The following is a 7,094-nucleotide window of genomic DNA, read 5'->3' as shown; positions in this document are numbered from 1 at the left end:
CGCGCCCCGCCCCGCTTGCACCCCTCCCTCCGGGTCCCCTTTCTTCGGCCCCACTTTCTGAACGTGCTATGTCACCTGCCCTACCCAGTCCAGGACGCCGCCTGCAGTCAACCCCCCCACCCCTCCGCCCCGTGTCTCTCCACTGCCGTGGGGAGTCACAGGCCCATTTGCTCACACGTGGTCCCCGGGTGCAGGGCAATGCTAGGCACCTGGGGGAGAGCTGACCCAGGCCCTACACCCCAGCCCCCTCCCCGTGGAGCTGTCAGGCGGGGGGGGGGGGCAGAGGAGGGCCGTACCCATAGCGGTCATCAGAGCTTTGATGGTGGGACCTGCGGCACCGAGAGGTTCAAAGAAGACCCTGACCCCGGCCCAGCCTGGGCAAGGGTAGGGCCTGCCTCTCTTACATTAGTCCCCCAACCCCAAGCGCCCCGCCCACAGCACCGAGCCAGATTCGGAGGATGCACATTCTGGCCATGCCCCCTCTCGACCCAACCCACCAGCCCCTCCCCTATCTGATCCCGCCCCATTGGTGGCCTAAACCACGCCCTGTCTTAGCCCCGCCTCCATTTCATTCAACCACGCCCTGTCTTAGCCCCGCCCCTGTCTTAGCCCCGCCTCCATTTCATTCAGTCCAGGCCTCGAGTGCCACCGCCCAGGACGTCAGCCTCTCACCTATCTCACGACTTCATTGGTCGGAGAGCGTCGTCTCCCCGCCCTCCTTCGCTGTCATTGGCTGCCCGGGTGTCAGTCTTCTTCATAGCACCCCAACAGTTGCCAGGGCTGAGGTTTGAGGGGCAGATAATAATGGACGTCTCAGGGCGTCTCGTTATTGGGCAGAAAGCCCGGCTCTGGGCGGGGCTTGGTGCCAAGTGCTAGGCCGCCTCTGCCTGGGGTTCCTCTGGGCCTCAGCCTCTGCTCAGAGACACACCCCTCATCCCTCACTATTGGTCCCTCCAGCTGTTGATCAACAGGATTTCTCATTTCGATAGGCAAAACAACCCGTCCTTCACCGCTTCCCTTATTTCAATTCGCTTGTCTTTTCAGAGGCGGTAACCTTCTGACCGTAGCCAGGGCCCCCTCTCACGGAATGGCCACTGATTGGGCAAACACCCTGTCACTCTTGGACGGTGGGCGGAGCCAGAGCATCTGGGGGCGGTGAATTGGCTGGCCGGGCCCCGGGGGCGGGGCAGCGGCTCCTGTCAGCGGGTGAAATGGCAGCAGCGGAGCCGGCGGCGGCCGCGGTCCCGGGGGGCGGCTGAGGGGGCCGGGCCGGGGCTGCGGGGCTAGCGGCTCGGCGGGGATCTGGCAGCGCGGCCCGGGACGGCGAGGCTCCAAACGGGAGATGGCGGCGCGCTCGGTGCAGGTAGGGTGGCGCGGGCCGGGCCTCCCGGGCGCCTGCTCCGGCTGGCGGCTCCGCGCTGCGGCCCGTGGGGGCCGGGCAAGACCGCGACTCGGGCCGCCTCGCCCCGGAACCCGCGTCGGGTGCCTCGGCACAGCCAGCCTCGACCCTCGGGCCCCGGCGCCCACCACCCTCGTTTCCGATTCCCTCCGGACGGCTCCCCGGGGGGGGGGGGGGACCCTGCAGCGCTCCCCCCTCCCCCACCATGTCCCCTCCCCGTGAGGCCCCCGCAGGCCCAAGACCCCCGCCCTCCCTTTCCACTGACTCTCGAGACCCCTCCCTGGGGTCCCCTGCAGGACTGCCCCATCCCCCACTCCACAGACCCGCCCCCAACAAGCGCCCCCAACCCCGGGCTCCAGGACCCCTGCCCACCCTCTGCCCTGATTCCTCAGGACCCCTCTCACCTGCACAGTTCTTGTCGTCCCGTCCCCCACCCACTCCCGTTTCACCCTTTGCCCCAGACGTGCCCCCACCTCTGCCCAAGGAGACGAGCCCCAAGGCCCTACCCCTCCTCTCGGACCCTACAGGACCCCTCTCTTGCTTCTGTAACTCAGGATTCCGATCTATCATCACCCTCTGCCCAACCTGCTGGCCTTGCTCCCCCGCAGCCTCCCAGGCCCAAGGGCACCCCTAAAGATCACTCCTGGGGTCCCCCCGGCTCACTCTGGTGACCCCACACATCCCTATTCTGACCAGTCTAGATCGGGTGACACTCACCTCCTGCCTAGGACCTACCAATAGCTTTCCAGAGCCGCCCCCTCCCCGCCCATAGACACGCCCTCGCCACCTGCCTGTCTGAGAGCCCCAAACACACACAGGGGTCCTTTGGATCCCCCAACACACAGAGAAACTGAGGGGCCTCCACACAGACCCAAGCATTTGGGACTGCACACACACACTGCCCAGCGCTGCTACAGACACCTCAGATCTTACCTGCCCAGATCTTACCTGGAGGTCCAGCTCAAACAGTCAGACTGGGGGATGACTGCGCTGTGCCCCTGGCAGCCAGCCTGCCCCTCCACGCCAGCCCCCCTGAGCCCACACCCGTCCTGGGGCCCTGGAGAGTGGCGGGGTCCCCGTGCCTCACTGGGCACCTGCCCCAGGCCACTCCCCTCACCCCATCTCCCCCACACACACACTTTTCCTTTTCCAAAGGGCAGGACACTCTCTCCTGCACTAAAGTGTCCCACTCCCTGAGTTGTGCCACCAGCCCCCATCCCTGGGCCTGGGCTGCTCCTGGCCCCGATCGTGAGGTCTGACCACACCGGCAGGACCAACATCCCGACCCCATCACACCTGCCGGCCCCTGACGGCTCAGCCAGCACTGCTGTCCAGGCTGTTCCTCAGAGCTGGCCCCTGACACCCCTCGTGAGTGCTTTCACCCACGACCCGGACACCACGCCTCCCTTCTCCCCTGGCATTTGAGACCCACTGGGGCTGGGTCGGGGGCTGCCAGAGGCAGCCAGCTCTTTGTGAAGGAGTGTTTTCAGAAGGCAAAAATGCACCGAAGAGGCTTGGGGTTTGGGGAGGGGTTGTGATGGTGGCGGGGACAGGCTTCATTTGTGCCCCTCAGCCAGGCTGGGACTGAACCAGAAGACCGGTATCCCCATGTCTCTCCGGTTTCTGTGGCTCTTCCCGCCGGCCTGGGGTCCCACCTGTGGGTCCCCAGGGCTTCTGCGGTTGACTGCGGGTGGTTTGGAAGGAACGGCAGGTGGCTTGGCCCCGGCACAAAGGATGAGGCGAGACAGAGGAGAGAGGAGATGACAGAACGGGCGAGACGCTGTGGCTTAGGACTGCAGGGCATGTGGGGCAGTCAGGTGGAAGCCAGCCCCCGGCGCGGCCTGGCTCCCCGAGCCTGGGGTCTTTCCAACAGCATGAGCATGCGGGAAAGCCCTAGCTGAAGAGCCCTGCTGGCTTCCCCTGGAGCTTCACTGGCAGATCCTGGACAGCCTTGGGAAAAAGCACATCTGGGCTCAGGCCCTCAGTTTACCCCTCTAGAAAATGGGGCGAGTGAATCCTTAGAAGCAGTACCGTGTGCTACAGGGGAGCCAGTGGGCTGAGGGTGTGGACTTGAGTGTTCGGTGAGCGCCATGGGGAGGGGGCTGTCGCCCCCCTGCGGGTGCTGGCAGACCACAGGCAGCCCTGGTCCCTGGTCATGAGTAAGTGGCACCTTGCTGGATGATGACCGCCTCTCTGGGGCTGAGCTGGGCTACAGGAAGCAGGCTTGAACCGGGGCTGGGAGCTTGAGGGTGAGAAATGGTTTGTTCTAGAATCTGTAGCCGTACAGGGACCTCCAGGGAGGACTGAGGAGAGCAGGCGGAGCAGGGGACTGCTGGCCGGCCATGCTGGTGCCCCACGTTGCCCTCTCCCATGACTCTCTTTCTTTCTTTCTTTGAGAGGCAGGCAGACAGAGCTCCCTTCTGCTCCTCTCCACAAATGCCCATGACAACTGGGGCTGGGCCGAGGTGGAAGCCAGGAGTTGGGAATTCAGTTGAGGTGTCCCACGTGAGTGACAGGAACCAAGTTGCTTGCGCCATCCCCCGCTGCTTCCCGGGGTCTGCGTTAGCAGGAAGCTGGAGTCAGGAGCCGGAGCTGGGTATGGAGCCCAGGAGCTCCCAGCACGGGCTGCAGGTGTCCCAGCCAGCATCCCGACAGCCAGGCCACATGCCTGTCCCAGCAGAAACCCAGGACAAGACTCTGGCCACCTGCTAAAGGAAGGAGTGGCTGAAAAAGACTCCTGGAGGTCACGTGCACAGGAAGTCCCTGGGGCGGGACTTTGGAGGGAAGCAGTGGGGTGGGATGACCCCAAGCTCAGGCTGTGAACCCTGGAGGAACACACAAGGCTCCAGAGAGCTTGTGAGGGGTCTCCTAGACCGGGGGACGTGCATCCGTGCCTTTGTGTCTGCGCTTTGGTGATGCAGGGGTTCAAAGAGGAAGGCGTGTTTCAGTTCCCTCGGGCAGAACATAAAAGCCCCAGCGCATCCCAGGAATTGAGTCTGGCACTGCGGTTTGAAGGGGAGGCCAAGCTTAGCCCCTGCCTCATCCCCAAGCCCCATCTGGCCCCCTGAGACAGGAGCTGAAGCCGCGTGCTCCACTTACATATTATCTCATTTAACGCTCCCTGGCTCTGGCAAACCAAGCTGAGGGGCCAGGATCCAGCCTTGCCCTGGCGCTGGCCCCCTCCTCCTCCTGCTGCTGCTGCCAGAGCCCAGGAAAAGGGCCCGGCGCGTCCGCAGGCATCGGGAGGGTGCAGCAGGATGACGTGTGGATGCGGTCACCAGGCAGGCGTGGCGGGAAAGGGTGTTCCAGGCAGCAGAAGGGCTTGGCCCGCGGCCCAGAGACAGAGGCAGGCGTGGATCCTCCAGGGGAGAGAGCTTGCCTGTGCCTCCTCGGATGGGCTTCATCCTGCGGGCCTTTGTGTCCTGCACGGGACATGCCTGGAGGGACCACCCCCGGCAAAAGGGATCCACAAACCCTCACCCTTCCCAGGGAGGTCTGGAAGCCAAACGCAGGCAGGAGAGGGAGGGAGGGTGGTTCCAGCGCTAACTCCCGTCCCCCACACCTGCCTGAGGGTCCCATGGGGGCAGGGCCCGGGACGCACAGCAGGTGCTCACCAAAGCCAAGCCTGGTTGGTGTTGGGTCTGCCCTGGAGGGCTCCCAGGGGCAGCGCTGGGAGAGATGCTCAGGCAGGACACAGGTGAGGGATCGTCACATGACCTTGTTCACCCTCCCCTCGGGCCCCCACAGCCAGGACAGCTGACTCGGGAGGGCAGAAAAGATCCTGTCGGGGCCTCCAGGCCCAGAAGGAATTAGAAGGGCTGTAGCCTTTTCCTTGTGCCATTACAGAGACAGGAACCTGTTATGGTGGCAGAGAGTAAACCGGTAGGAATATAAGACAGGACACTCTCCCGCTACCCCCAAGAGATTCCTCGGCTTTTAGCCCGGAGCCGCGTGTGGCCTCCCTGCCTCTGTTGTGACGGACAATAATGAGTACAGCTGTACTGGGTGTCATCTTCCCACAGGGTCACCACGTACAGGCAGGCCTGCCAAGCAAGGGAGGTTTATTCATGCATTCCACAAATATTGGATGTCTGATGAGGCAACAGACTCTGGGGACCCACAGTGGGCTACACAAGCCCAGCCCCTGCCTGCATGGAACTTTCCATCCAACAGGGAGTACATAGCACGGGCCAAGCACCTGGCAGGTATAAACTCTTACTGCTCTCAACAACACCTGTGAGGTGGGGGCCGGTGTTGTGGTGCAGCAGGTAAAGCCACCACCTAGGATGCCAGCACCCCGTATCAGAGTGCAGGCTCGAGCCGCAGCTTCTCTGCTTCCAGTCCATGGGGAGGCAGCGGACGACGGCCCAAGTCCCTGGACCCCTGCCACCCATGTGGGAGACCCAGATGGAGTTCTGGGCTCCTGGCTGTTACAGCCTTTTGGGGAATGAACCAGTAGATAGAGGTTTCTTTCTCTCTCTGTCTCTCCCCCCTGTCCCCTTTGTTCTGCCTTTCAAATAAATAAATCTTTTAAAAAACAAATAATAAAGAGAACCTGTGAGGTAGGTGCTGTCATTAGACGTCTGCAGACAGAGAAACCATGGTTCAAGACAGCACACCAAGGATCAGATGGCTGGAGCAGGAGAGGTTCTCACCAGGAGCCACGGGATCTGGGACAGTTGCCCATGTTCCAAGGCCAAGGAAGCTTCCAGAACAGTGGAGAAGCAGCTAGAACTGGGGCAAGAGGAGAGCAGCCTGTGACCTCTCCATTCAGCTGTCATCCTTGTTCTCCAAGAGGCCATTCGCTCACGCCCAGCCCAGGAGAAGGACCTGGGATGCTTGGCCAGGCCACCTCCCCAGGAGTCTGCTGGTCAGACTGGACAAACTGGGATTGTGTGGTCTCTCTCAAGGTTTTGGACAGAGAAAGGAGTTGGTGTCCCCAGTAATCCTCGGGGGTACAGGATCAGAAATGGGAGCAGGGGCCGGGGTCGTGCGAGTTAAGCTGCCACTAGAGGCGCCCTCATCCCACGTCAGAGCACCAGTTCGAGTCCTGGCTGCTAGACTTCCAATCCAGCTTCCTGCCAATGCGCACTTCTGGGAGGGGTAGTGATAGCCAAGTACTTGCGTCTCTGCCACCCACCTGGGAGACCCCAGGGGCATTCTTGGCTCCTGGCTTTTGCCTGGGCTAGCTCTGGCTGTTGCAGGCATTTGGGGGAGTGAACCAGTGTAGATGGAAGATTATGCCTGTCTCTGTCTCCATCTGTGCTTCACCATCTCTCAGGCTCCCTCTCTGTCGCTCAGAGGGAGAGGGCCGGGGAGGGAGCCATGATGGAAAAGGCACTTGGGGTCTCTCCTCCAGCCTCTGAAGACGCCACATGCCACAAGATGGCTCACGCGCACCTGCTCATGCTCCCTGTTGGCAAGTATCGACTGTGGTTCAAGTCAACAGTGCTTGCTGTTTCACGTGTATCACCCGTAAAGTAAAGAAGCGTGGAGGGCGGCAGAGTAGCCGAAGCAGCGGGCAAGGGCTCTGGAGCAGAAATCCGAGGCCAAGTCCCTGTCCGACTGCGGCCGAGTGGAGGCCCCCGCGAGCGAGCTTCGGCCCCACGTGACGTGACATTGCTTTTGTTTCCTGCTCTCTGCGCTGCTACAGAATTGTTTTCTTACATGTATTCATTAAAAAAAAGTAGCATTT

At 62.2% G+C, this 7,094-nt stretch overlaps 1 protein-coding gene across 3 annotated transcripts in view; it reads left to right on the top strand.

Moving 5' to 3' along the window:
• The first annotated feature begins 1,275 nt into the window (after window positions 1–1,275).
• The window catches only part of EVI5L (ecotropic viral integration site 5 like), a 29,995-nt gene continuing 24,176 nt past the window's right edge, over window positions 1,276–7,094 (top strand). For all 3 annotated transcript variants that reach the window (XM_062178837.1, XM_062178838.1, XM_062178835.1), the window contains exon 1: window positions 1,276–1,363. The gene's annotated coding sequence lies outside the window, so the exon portion shown is untranslated. The remainder of the gene's footprint in view (window positions 1,364–7,094) is intronic.

The sequence above is a fragment of the Lepus europaeus genome, chromosome 20 (genome assembly GCF_033115175.1).
Source record: "Lepus europaeus isolate LE1 chromosome 20, mLepTim1.pri, whole genome shotgun sequence".
Taxonomy (NCBI): domain Eukaryota; kingdom Metazoa; phylum Chordata; class Mammalia; order Lagomorpha; family Leporidae; genus Lepus; species Lepus europaeus.
Note: the sequence above shows the minus strand (reverse complement) of the source record. Positions and strands in the feature narration are given on the sequence as shown.